This window comes from Neolamprologus multifasciatus, chromosome 17, assembly GCF_963576455.1.
Source record: "Neolamprologus multifasciatus chromosome 17, fNeoMul1.2, whole genome shotgun sequence".
Lineage (NCBI taxonomy): Eukaryota > Metazoa > Chordata > Actinopteri > Cichliformes > Cichlidae > Neolamprologus > Neolamprologus multifasciatus.
This window is the reverse complement of record NC_140455.1, coordinates 11,605,127-11,618,820: the sequence shown is the minus strand read 5'-3', so window position 1 is coordinate 11,618,820 and position 13,694 is coordinate 11,605,127. Positions and strand designations below refer to the sequence as shown.

General features: G+C 41.2%; 1 protein-coding gene and 1 long non-coding RNA gene across 4 annotated transcripts in view; both read right to left on the bottom strand.

Annotated features, from left to right (window-relative positions):
- LOC146498995 (uncharacterized) overlaps window positions 1-13,478 on the bottom strand; it is a 30,994-nt gene extending 17,516 nt beyond the window's left edge. The window contains exon 1 of the long non-coding RNA XR_014870223.1: window positions 258-13,478. This is a non-coding gene — a long non-coding RNA (uncharacterized LOC146498995). The remainder of the gene's footprint in view (window positions 1-257) is intronic.
- LOC146498994 (carboxyl-terminal PDZ ligand of neuronal nitric oxide synthase protein-like) overlaps window positions 1-13,694 on the bottom strand; it is a 240,285-nt gene that overhangs the window by 191,163 nt on the left and 35,428 nt on the right. The window lies entirely within an intron of this gene.

Here is a 13,694-nt window from a genome sequence, read left to right as displayed (position 1 = left end):
ACTTGCCCACACAAGTGTCTTGCCCACTTGGGCAAGACACTTCACCCGTTGCCTACTGGTGGTGGTCAGAGGGCCCGGTGGCGCCAGTGTCCGGCAGCCTCGCCTCTGTCAGTGCGCCCCAGGGTGGCTGTGGCTACAATGTAGCTTGCCATCACCAGTGTATGAATGTGTGTGTGAATGGGTGGATGACTGGATATGTAAAGCACTTTGGGGTCCTTAGGGACTAGTAAAGCGCTATATAAATACAGGCCATTTACCATTTACCATATAAATGCAACATCAGCCACAGCCTGCACCACACCAGCCCAGAGGCGTTTAGGAAGCAACAAAAGCACACCACCTCATATAAAAGGGATGCATCGGATTTAAAACAATACAGAACTAAAATCTAACTGTGAGAACAAATGCAGGACAATAACCATCAGATCTCAATTATGCTGTTTTCATAACTGCCAGAATCAAAATTCTCTTCTGGAAAGAACATCCATTATTCCTTCTTGCTGAATCCTCCTCATATGTCACTGTGGCTAAAATGAGGACAGCGCAGGCATTATCGGGGTCTATTTTGAAGTAAAACTGTCTCATTAGAAGGGTCAAACATGCTCAAGCACTCGTTCAGGTGTTTTAACACATGGTCTCCGGAAATGGCTGTGAGAATCGGGTCGGGACAGTATCTGGAGTTGACCATTCTCGGATTAAGGATACAAAAGGAGATACTCTGCATTTCATGAGCTCTCTACTGAAATTACAGTAATAGCCAGTACCAATTAGACTTACATTGGCATCTTTACCAATGTTAAAGACTTCAGCTGAAAGCAGATGATAATTCGTACATTGACTCTCATTTCAAATAAAATCTAAGCTGGTGATTTTTTTCTTAAGAGAGTTGACATGAATTCCTGCTTGTGTAGAGAAACGACTTCACCCAAGTCGTCTCTCTTAGATCTGCACTCAACTGCAGCATCAAATACAACCAATCACAATTCCTCTTGAAAGAAATGAGCCTTTTGTAATACACAATTTAAGAAGTGAACTACACAAAGTTCCCAGTGATTTACATTAAATGTGTTAATGTCATTTTAATCATGTAAAGTTTTTGGTTTTCTCTTAGGAATAGCAAACTTACAGACGCTATCAGCAATTAAATACGTTTATAAATACCCTTACATTGAATCTGGGACACCAAAGTCTTTGATATCATTTTATTTCACAATTTAGTGCGAGTGGATTTAGCAGAAAGAAGCACACTTGTGTCTTCCCACTTTAGACTAAGACCACAAAAAGTATGGGCAGTAGCACATATTCCATATATTCTATGCTTCCTTCACAACAGAGATTTTCTGGCAAATTAAATGAACAAGCTCAGCTACCTTAGCACAGAATGAGGCTGGATGATCGATAAGTCCACTTGTAATTATGCACTCAAAGTGGGATATCCGATATGGTAAATAGTGGCTGTGTAGCAACAACAGGAGAACAGGATTTATTTTGTTAACATTCAAAATTCATAGTTGACCAGAGCAAATAGTGCATAAATGTGCACAAATGTGAAACAAAGAGAGCTGCCTTTCCATCACTCTTCCTGTGGTACACCAAGCTCAGCACAGGAAATAAGGCAGGAAGGGAAAATAGAGCAGAATCATCTATTGTTTGTCCTGGCAAAAACCACTTGCTCATTATCAGCCATTAGGGTTGTTTGGATGTGACACTGGCTATTATTTACCTTCAGACCACAAGTCTGGAAATGTTGTGTAACTGGCTGTTATTGCTCCTCAGTAGCAGCATGACTGACTTACAACTTTGCGCCGTAATCAGCTGTGATTCACCAGAAGTGATGTTGCTCATCGAGTGATTTCAGAGTTTTACTCCCTACAGGCCCATCTTTACTGGAAATGTCCTTCAATCTGGCTGACGTAAGGCATTTTGGTGAGAGCCTTTACCGAACAGTGAGTATCTGAGACTAGTGATCAGATGGAGAATACCCCTTTTGTCTGTTTCTGCACTGTTTTCTCTGCAGCATCTCTGCAGTATATAGATTGTAATCTAAGTTAAAGAAATTAAACCTTTTTTAATGCTTTTAACAGCATATAAATGTTTTCTTTGCTACAGTTATAAAAGAAAATCACATCTGAGGATCAGCTAACGTGATACCAACTTATTATAATAATAACAACAACAAGTTAGTCTCATGTTATTAATAACTTATTTTATAATTGTGTATGATCATTTAGTACGATCCTCATGTTTACAGTGTATATGTGTGTCTCTCTGCTGCTCTACAGCTTACATGCCTCAGTGTTTTAGTCAGCAGTGGCTCACACAGGGAGTGTGAGCAAATGCTAAAGACAAACAAGCTAAATTATTTGAATATATTCAATAAGTCTTGATCTCAGAACACCACTGAACATATTTGCTAAGTTTGCTATAAGGATTAAACAAGTCTAAATGTGAAGGTTTTGTAAACCCATCACATATTGAAATCATTTTAATCAACTTTCAGCTCCTCAATAGACTGCTCGCTCTGAGTACTACAAACTGCCTCTTCTTTGCACAGTCCATGATGTCTAGCCTCCTACTCCTGACAGAGCCCTGGTGCCACAGCGTCACCTGTACTCTGCAGAGACCCATCTCTATCCTGCCTCTGATTACCTCGAGGCTCTTGCTTGTTTAGTGCTATGGTTAGATGAGGAGGCTTAGGCAGAAATGTCAGGGTCAGAGCCAATCAGAGGCAGAGAAGAGGCCAATTTTATGCGCGTGTATGTGCTTCAACTTCAGTAGTTCCATGGTGGAGCCTAGTTTTTTCATTATATGTTTTTTTTTTTTAGTATTTACCTGGCAATGTGGCGGGCAGCCTTCTGAGATTTGCTTGTCCCCCCCCAAAAATAAAATAAAATAAATAAATATATATATATACACACATTTGGTGTTTGGCAGTTGTGAAGCTGAGAAACTGGTGGCAGCTGTCCATTGGGGATTTTACTGCATCCATAAAGTCTGTAATGTGGACGACAGACTGATGAAGGAATCAGTCCTGCTCCCTGCAGAGTAAGGGAAATGTTTTTTGCACTGTACTTGACTGCCACAAACTCACTTATCGGCCAAATGCACACACCTCAGCAGTTAAACCCACCCCCTCCATAAAAAAAATCAATCATATATGCTTGTAGGCTTGCAGACAAATGCTAAAGCACACGCACAGACACATACATAAACACACAAAACCATCATTTTTGCCCAGCAAATGTCAGTGCTCACAGAAGAGTGAGAAAGGATATAAAGAGGGAGGATGCTTCTGGACGCACACTTCCCAACAGTTGTTATTCTCCCATTGAGATTATTCCGCTCAAAAGCCAAACAAATCCTAAAACAACTTGACAAGTGAGGAGCCAAGCACAGTGTGTACTGTAGCAACTCCTGTCTCTCCTCTGCACAGCCATTCAAAGCAGAAGCGTTCCCTGTTCTCCTCTGCTATCTTATCTCATTGTTATAAAGCAACCAAAAGCCTTCATCTACACAGTAAGTAAGAAGGACCTGTGCGATTACGGAGCTGTGGTGAGCTGTGGCCAATGTCTCCATGTTTAACAGTCTTATCATCTGTACCACTGGCTCCCCTGCTGAGAAAAAAAAGAGAAGCACAAGCTCCGAGCTAAAGAGGCAGAGAGGGGCAAATTTCATTTGTGACACATAAATAAATATAAACTAAATACAGCTAAATTAGGAGCGCAATTAAGCAAGATTATTTCTGCTCATGATTCATCAGATGAATCAGTACTTCAAAGTATTTCTGCTACTTATTTCTGGCTTACAAAGATATGAAGCAGAGAAAAGCAGCAAGCGTTTGGCATTTTGTCCGATTGTAGCATAATCAGCCAAAATACCAAACACAGCTACGTCTATTTTTATATCAACAACAGAGCAAATACATCTGTGTAGTATAAAAGGGGGTGAAAACCCACAGAATTATCATTACCTGCAGTAATAATACAAGGTTTTTTGTGGGTTTTAGCTTTTAAATGCCACAGCTGTGCCACAATGGTCCAATGCTATTTCTGTCCACTACATCATAGCCTCTAAAAGCTATTTATTTTCCTAGTAAGTTGACAGAAACCACAGATTGTACACTTTGCACATATGTAGTCACTGTGATGTAATCTTGTGGTCTGCTTGACCACATTATAGGCCATGACCAGCTTGTTTGGTTGATCTGACTGAGGAAATGCACAATGTTTTAGTACCAATTTGTTTGTGACACGGTAGCCATATCCCAAATTATATCCTACATAACTCTTCATGTCACTGTATTGTACAAAATTATGTTCCATTACATAATGCCTGAAACCTGCTATTGAGACCACAGCCTCCTTAGGAAATGACTTACTGAGGTCATAATAAAGTAACAAATCATTTTCCGCACTACCTTCTATAGACATCAGACAGCCAGAGGAGTCCCTGTTGGCCAATGAAAAGAATGTGCATTTAAGGAACTTCTGTACTGGCTTTGCTTTGGTCCTGTCTCCCTCCCCTCACCCCCAATCTGTTGTAAGCGATGGGTGCCACTCCCCGAGTCTGGTTATATTGGAGGAATCAGAGGGAGTTTTTTCTCCCCACTGTCGCCAAGTGCCTACTTATGTGTTGGGGTTTTCTCTGTATTATTGTCGAGTCTTTACCTTACAATATAAAGTGCCTTGAGGCGATTGTTGCTGTGATTTGATGCTATATAAAAAAAAAAGAATTGCGTTAATAATAATACACCTCCTCCATCGAATGATTCTGTCCCAACAAAGTTACCAGATAACAGGAGTTTCTTCCATCTGAACACTTTATGAAACAGGTCCTGGTCAAAGTGGCTATTGATTGCAATTTGTAATTTTTACATCCTACTGCTTGGAAAAGATAGGATTTCATGTGTGGTCACTTGAAAAAGATTTGATATAGAGGGGGAAATCCCAGTGCCATCAGTTAACTTGTGAATCCCTGGCAGGCACACCTCTATTTATCATCACCTAAATGGTGACCCCACATCTCATCTGGATTTTTAGACTTCTTTTTTCCTATCCTGATAAAAGATCTTTACTTTTCTCTCTTGTGTAGTGTAACTTAAGAGTACAGGAACACTTCTCCTTTCAAACCTAACCTATAACCACAGGCGCATAACTCCACATCCAATTCACACTGGAAAGGGCAATCGGGACAAAACTTTATAAGCATGTCACTGCCTTTACCTGTCAGCATTGGAATGAATATGATTAAAAAGTTACAATTACAGCCCCGACTCGCAAACTTCTACATCCAGATTTGCTTAATATCACTCTGAAAGTTCAGACTGAAGGTGCACTCCACTTTCTGCCAGGCTGCCTCCCTTCTATAGATCGATTAACACCTCCAAGATTCTTATTCGTCCTAAATATGTCACAACTAATCCTGTGGTTTTTTTGGTACACGAACTAAAGCCCAGTTATTTCTTTATTTAATGACGCAATCTGTTATAATCCTTTGAAAAAGCGATCATGATGCAACATTGTCCAATTACCATTACAATGAGATCTTAACGAATGTCTGTGTGTGATATCTAGCTCATAATTAATACCTCATTAATACTGCATTGGCATTTTTTTTCTTAGTTTATTTGGATGTTTTCTCTCTTCCAGAGCAGCTCCTGTGAGCGCTTCATTTACGTCGCACTGCAGCACCAATTCAATAACCACATCAGTAAAGCAATCTGGGAAATTCTCATCCTCATCTCAAACCCAACATACCATTTCCTCAACTCTCCATGCAAATGGGCCTCTTTGTTCCTCCACTCTATAAGCTGGTGGCAGAAATTGGATTTCCCGTAAGCACATAGTGGTGAATTTAAATGGCTTTAGAGGAATAGGGGGGAAATCCTTTGTCAAAGCAAAATTATAAAACTGGTAGAAAGAGACAGAGAGAGAGAGAGAGAGAGAGAGAGAGACAGAGAGAAAGGTATGGTAGGTCTATTTTGCACAAGATTGAATATGAAAGCTCGGGCATTCAACAGCGAGATTCCGGAATAGGTTGGGGATGTGACGCTGAGAGGGGAAAGTACGGAGAAATTCAGCCGCTTAAATCAAATGGCATGAGGTCAGTAATTGGCAGAAAGAAAGCGAGAAGCTGGGATGCCAGCATTGAGAACAGGCCTTTTTGTGTCTGCAAAGTAAAGAGCCCTTAGAGACAGGCAAATGGGAAGAGCTGCTCCAGGTCAAAAGGAAGAAAAAAAAAAAAGGCTGCCGTGTCTTTTCGTCTGTCTCGCCTCTCGTGCACAGGCAGGTAATATTACATATGGAACAGGGAATATTGCATTAGTGATAGTGAGCCTCGGTTATCCGCTCCATTAGAGTTGAAGCCAGGTTGGGGTGAAGCTTTCTCAGGAGGTTCCATACATGAAAATTAAAGTTAAACCCATTTCAGAGGAAGATGCTCAGCTTGGCATAAAAACCCCCTCAAGCTTGGAAGTAGACACCCATGTAATTCATTCATGCTCTCTTCAGAAGAAGACCCCTCCTCCAATCACCCGCTCGTCCCCGCAATCAAACACTCCATACAGACGTCTCCATTTGCAAAGGGCATCTTAAATTTGGCACATTAATGTTTCTCCCCAATGAAAACAGACTATGAGTAAGGGAGTTGTGTCAAAGCACCGTTGTGCAAATTAAAAATTCCTTTAACGTTCCGAAGTTAGCCAGAGGGTTTTCCAGTTGCTCCGAAGAGGTTCGGGGTTTAAAATGTGTCTCCTCGTCTCACATTCATTCACATCTGTCCATGCTGACAAACAAGATGCGCACACAGACTAGATTCATTCAAAATGTGTCAGTGTGTGCTGCTGGCTTTTGTGGATGCAAGTTTGCAGGTTCGAATTCAGCTATCCTGTTTGTCCGAACAGCTGACTGCCTTGCAAACGACACCTTTATTTCCAACTTGTCAACCACTGCCCCCCTTCACTCACACCATATGTGTGATGTGGAACTTCCAACAAATGGAGAAAAAGGAGTAAAGGTGTGGGATCAGTTCCTGCAGACTCTCCTATAGGGATCCTGCCAGCAAATGCTGCCACAGGCTTACAGGCAGTGGTCGACGCTGTGATGTGGGGCCATCCGGGACTCTGCATGCTTAGCTGACCACGGAAAAAGCCACAGAAGGGAACCCAAAGCCAAACCTGACAGGCACTCTGCTTTGCTTCTCATACTGTATGTGTTTGAGCCTCAGGGGACTAAAGTGGAATAGAACTGAAAGACCTCAGCAAAGAGAAGAAGATCACTATCAAGGCTGACATTCCAAAGTCTAACACAGCGGTCCCCAACCTTTTTTGCGCCACGGACCGGTTTATGCCCGACAATATTTTCATGGTGTCGCGGATAAATACAACAAAATAAAACTAGTACCGGTACTGAAAAAAAGAAATTTATTCATAACACACGTGAAAAGACCAAGGAAAACCGAGTTAACAATAAAAACGATAACAAAATAACGCTGAAAACCGATAAAACCCCTGAAAACTATACATTTCACACCTGATCCTCAACTCTCGCGGCCCGGTACCAAATGACTCACGGACTGCTACCGGTCCGAGGCCCGGGGGTTGGGGACCGCTGGTCTAACAAACTAAAAGAAGGAATTAAATCTTAATCAGACAGAGATGCACAGATAATCACAAACATGTACACACATACAAAAAAAGATATTAAGAAAGAATCTATGCTTGTACCCAGTCCTCTTTTCTATCCACAAAGTTGCTTCAAATCCAGTCCACCCTCTGCATGCTGTTAGTCAAATATCAGACACACTCTCGCAGCGCTCGACCAAAGCTGGGCTGCGCTCCATTTACGCTCTTGACACACAATTTCATTCATGCATACACTGACGCAGGTAGCGCCGTGCTCAGACAGCTCCCCTAAACTGATGCTGAAAACAGGACAGGCTGGCAGCTTAAGCAGTGATACGGGCTTTGCTCTGTGAGGTGAAGCTACTGTAAGTATACTGTTTGGTCCATTTGTGGACTTTAAAATGTTTGTTCACAATTAAAAGCTTTAATGGACTTTCACAGTAAGCTTCTATTGTTTTACTGTGCGTTTAAATAGATATATATGAGTCCAGCTGGACAGATTCAAGTTAGAATTGAGGCATCGAGTTCTTATTGCCCTGAAATTTAAACTACAGCTTAATCTTTGCAATTTACAGTGGTGATAGCTAGCAATAATCTTACTCACCTAACACCTAAACACCTAAACAATACTAGGGATTCAGCTTCAGCTTGGAGGAAAACCTGAACATTAGGTCAAGTGTTTTGGCCTCATAGTAAGAAGCCCCTGGTTAGTGGCAGGTTAAGTTAAGGGCTAGGTTAAGTGATGATTCGAAATTCTTACTGGATTAATATTGACATTGACAGACAACTATTCACACCTGCGGCTGGCAACCAGTCCAGGGTGTACCCCACCGCTCGCCCTATGGCAGCTGGGATAGGGTCCACCCCAGCCCCCCCGAAGCTAAATCAGATAAGCGGAAGAAAATTCATAGACTGACGGAAATTGTTACACTAATGTACAGTGTGAAATTTGGGAATACACAAACATCCAACCGAAACTCTATAGAAGTCAATTGGCATGCAACCTCACGTCCTTTGCTAATAAAGACTCTTGCATTGGTTTAATGTGGTCAGTTACAAATAATTACAAGACTGAGAACATCTATTAGGAATATCCAGGATATTCTCATTGGCTACCAGCCTACAAGTCATTTGCCAATAGCCCTGTAGTTCCAGCCTACCCCATCACTAGCAGTGAGAGCAAACATGCTCTGTTCTAGGCTTTAAAACAAGCCTGCATCTTCATTTCCCCATTCACATCATTTGTCTTGATCTCCAGCTCAGCTGCTCTCCCCTTCTTCTCTCTCTTCAATTACACGTCGCCCCCTCTAGTGACGTTGCACGGTAACTATGGTAACGCACACCTCCATTCCGGACTTTTTGCACCATCATCCACATTTCCATCACAACAAATTGCCGCCAATGTCAAGTGTCAAGGCTGCGGGACATCTTCCCAATCTCGCAATCCCACTCTTATCTGCATAACACAAAGAATGGTGCAGATGCCGAGATGAAATGAGCCCCGGCCCAGTTTCACACCTCACTGAGAGTCGATCACCTGATGTAGGTCGATAATTTCAAAAATGCAAACATGGTCACGGGAAAGTTGCATTTCATTTTTTCCTCTCTTGTAGGAGAGCACTCGCCTGTGTGTGCTTGCTGCGGGTGGCCAACAGAAGTTTTCCCTTTCCACTTCTAGGTTCATGCTTCACTGTCTCCGAGGTCCTGTTATTGGCAGCCAGAGATAAGGGAAACATACCAAGTCCTACGTTTCCAATCTTCAAGGTAAGACTGCAGAGGGTTAGCTATTATTGCCCAAGGTGAGTGGATTTATCCTCCATTAAGCCAGACTCTCCATTCGTAAGCGACATTGGCTGTGCCAGGAAAGGACCAACAATGCTGCTGATAGAGTCCCTACGGAAATCGCAAAATGTATGCACACTAATTGTGGAGAGGAAACAATTTCGGTGATGACAGCTTTCTCAAATCTCTTCACGGGGCCGACAACTTAACACACATGGTCTTTAGTAGAAGACTGGAACTACATAAGAAAATCCCCAGCATGCTGCTCTATATATGCACGCCCCACAGATAAGAGGCATAAACCTTATCCTACACATACTGTAAATAAAAGTGCTTCATGAATTCAACGCCAATTTGACACAACCAGCTTCTGTTTATGCTATGATTGCCTTGGTAACAATTTTGGTGCCGTTTCACCTTTCAGTGTCATTTCACTCATGTCAGCGTTCATGGTGAGGAGCTAGCAGAAGCAGATCAGACATTGCGAGACATTAGTTTTTTCCAAACTAATCTGAAGATAGGCACTTCTGATGTCGGTCCCTCAGGGAAGACTGTGAGCTTTTTACCTCATTTTCTCCCTATCCTCTCTCAGCACTGCATCTTGGTGTATATCTGTGTTGTGCTGCTGGTATGAGGTCATCAAACAGTCAGCAGGTGTTACTGTGTATTGCTGCTGTGGATGCTCTGTGCACACAACACAGGGCTTCAACAAATAGCACATGGTCAAACTGTGCTACCCGACTTTATGACAATATAACCAAGCGGTCACATGACCTTCCTAAAGAAGGTACAGGAAAAATACTTACAAGAAAGCACTCAATGTTGCAGAATGAAAACAGACATGAGTAACGGACTTTAGCATTGAGGGTAGAAGTCAGCAGGAATTTGACTCCCATATATAAACCAAAAACACCAGATCGTTGTTTAGGTCTTCATCTATTGATTAGGGCAGTCACAATATCAGAACATCCCTGATTTCCTCTCCATAACAGCAATATTATGATGACCATTAAAGAGTAATTAAAAAGGAAGGTCAGAGCTGATGTCAGTATTTTTAAATTTCACTCTTTTAATCACCGCCAAGTATGAGGAGTGGCAACATCCTTTCTCCAACATAGTGGACTTTATTGGATTGTTTCTGATTGAGCTAGCCCCTGACAGTTACTCATTGTTCAGCAGCTATGGACATCATTTTTAATCTCTCCCCCTGTCTTTCACCTTCCCTTTCTTCCTTGGGGTGAAACAATCTCTAGGTGCAACCTCCACCTGCTGTGGGGAGCTCACTCCTCTTTGCTACAATATTGCTGCTTATCTGATCACAGCAGGAAATGTCTTACGTCCACACTAGCCCGGATAGATTTGAAAACGGCGTTTTTGTTTGAAAATGCTCCGCGTCCACACTACACAGCAAATCCAGCATGTCCAAATTAACACTGTCAGATTTGATTTCAACACTTTTAAAGTGTCTATATGGGTCCACACCAGAGAGTGTTAATTTAACTCTTTTTGGAGAGTTGGTACGTTAACTCTGATTTAGTGTTAAACACCAAATCTGTCTGGAGTTGATAATTTAACACTTACTAATGCTAACTAGGTGTTAAGAGTTTATATATTAACTCTCAAAGAGTATTTTAGTTTAACTACGTAAGAGTTATCTTCTAATTAATTCTAAAAAGCGGGAATTTTACTGTTCTGAACTTCTAGAAATTTCTCTTGGAAATAAACATTTACTAAAAAGACGCAATGGTTTTTGAAAAACATTTATTCTGAACTGTGCACCACAATTTCAAAACATTTTCTGAAAGATGTAACAGTGTACATGTTCTCACTTTCATTAGAATTTTGTTTATCAAAAGGTCTGACATAGGTGAGCTGGTAAATAACAGCATTCTCATCACTTATTTCAATAAATACAAAATACAATAGACATGTCCGTCATTCATCACTTTGTGGAACTTCAACGCACTTCTGCTCTCCCCCATATTCCATCTTCACAAGCATATCCTATGTGGAGATTGAATAAAAATTAGTTGACACTAATTAATGGCACAAACAATTGCAGCACAGTAAAAAAAAGGAATCCTTTTTCAGACATTACTTGTGTAAAGTATTTTCCCAAAAGACAAGGACACAGACAACAGGTAATACTGAACTAAATGTAAAACCTCAACCTTTTTCATTTTTACCTAAACCGTGTGCACAAAACTCTGGAGGAATCTAAGTGCTAACGTAGAACTCAGTCGGGACTCGGGACGTCTGCTACTGCTGTTTGCTCGTTTTTTATGGGAGATCATTTTCAGGCTTCAAGTAGCACCATTATACCAACATTTCACATTCCAGACATTGTTTTAAGTGTATTTGACCAAAGGTTTGACTGAAAATTCACATGCAAGCTTTTTTTCAAGGCTGTGGTATTTGCCTGCAAACAATACCTTTCAGCTAGCTAAAACAGAATATTATGCTATCACCGAGCAACATGGCTAATGCCTTTCACACAGCTTTGTCTCAACTCCAAAGAGCCACAGAAGTAAAAGCTAATAATAATAATTGAAACAATCTTTGAAAAAATGACTTACCAAGCATGGCAAACAACTCAAATATGTAGAGCAAAATGTTCTGAAACGGCTTCACTTCAGCTTCGATTGGAGCCGTGCTGGGGGCGGAGTCTGTGAATTTACTCTATTAGTGTCATAGCCCCTGTAGGAGTTCAGAGTTAAGAGGTCAAGAGTTAATGTTTCCATTGTAACACCTCCAGATTTGAAATAGAAACACTCATTTTTAACACTCGATTTTAACTACTATCATTTTACACCTCAGAGTTACATTAAAAGAATGTGACTCTACTTAGAGTAAAATTAACTCTAAGACTACTAACACCAAAACATTTAACACTTTTAAATTTGCTGTGTAGCGTTTTCAGTCGTTTTAACAGAGTTATGCGTCCACATTGAAACGGCTGAAAGCGCTTATGTTCCAGTACTGCGCATGCCTGAAACGCAAGAAGATTTGACCTGCCTCATTTCTGTCTGCCACTCATTTAAAGGGAGAGAAAACGATGTATTTTCAAACGAAAACGCATTAGTGTAGACGTAGCCTTAGTGCTCTCAGTAGGATGTGGTAAAGGTTTATTAATGTTGGAGCTAAATGTATTTATTCATTCATTAGTTTTAATGTAGTACTTACTTGCATCCATTAACTAACTAGTTACACTGACGGCTAGGAAGACTTTACCAGCATGTTTGCCTCTTAGATCCTTCGCACTCACTAGAGTGATGATCAACATGGTGGCTACAGCTTTAGATTTAGCAAAGTTTAGACAGTAAAATATGGAATCGTGTTAATGAGAGGCAGGTGGCCCATCTCTTAACACCTAAGAGGGGTTGATTTTCAAATACGCCCTTAGCAAGACTCTTGTTTGATCATCTTCAGCTTAGTATTTTTCTTTTAAGAAGTAGAGACTGTTTTGGCTGCTGCAGAAACAACATCCGACTGCATTCCTTTCCCCTTCAGAACCTCTTAAAGCTCAGCCGCGGTTACATAGCAGTCTATCTGTTGCACTTGCATTGCCTCAGCTACAGAGCTGCAGCTTTTAGGCCTCACTGGGCCCAGAGCCAACGCCACTAATTGATATTTAGCCATTATGGTCCACCACCACACCAATGACCTCTTCAGGGGATCCTAGAGGGAAGCAGTCATCCACCTCAAAAGAGCCCTCAGTGGCATAAGTGCCTTGTGATTTACTCTCCATATTTCACTGGCCTGAGGACGTCACCGAGAACAACCCCTTACACTGCTTTACACACCCTCATTTAGTCACCCCCAAAGGCCCATACTGAGCCAGGAAAATCCCTGGATAAATGTCAGTTCAGCAAAAGATTTCAAGGTGTAATCATCACACCAAACAAATAAATGCAATGCAGAGGAACAGATATCATCCTGGACACCCAAAATAATCCCAAGAAACTAGTAGCTGTGAAAAATCTGCTGTTAGTTAGAACAATGCAACTACATTGTGTCAGCTTTGTCCATCTTACCTACCCCCCCCCCCCCCCCCCCCAAAAAAAAAAAAAAAAAAAAAAAAAAAAAAAAAACCATGATTACCCTGCTTGTTAAATGAAGCCTGTTAAATGTTATCTTAAAAAACTTTCCAACACAGCACTTCTTGGGCCTTTATATTTTTTCCTTGACATTTAAGCAGACTTGTTTAATACTAAAAATCCATTTGCCTTCCAACTCTCCATGTTTCTCACTCTTGTATAAACAGCATGCTGTACATCTTAAGCATGAGAGA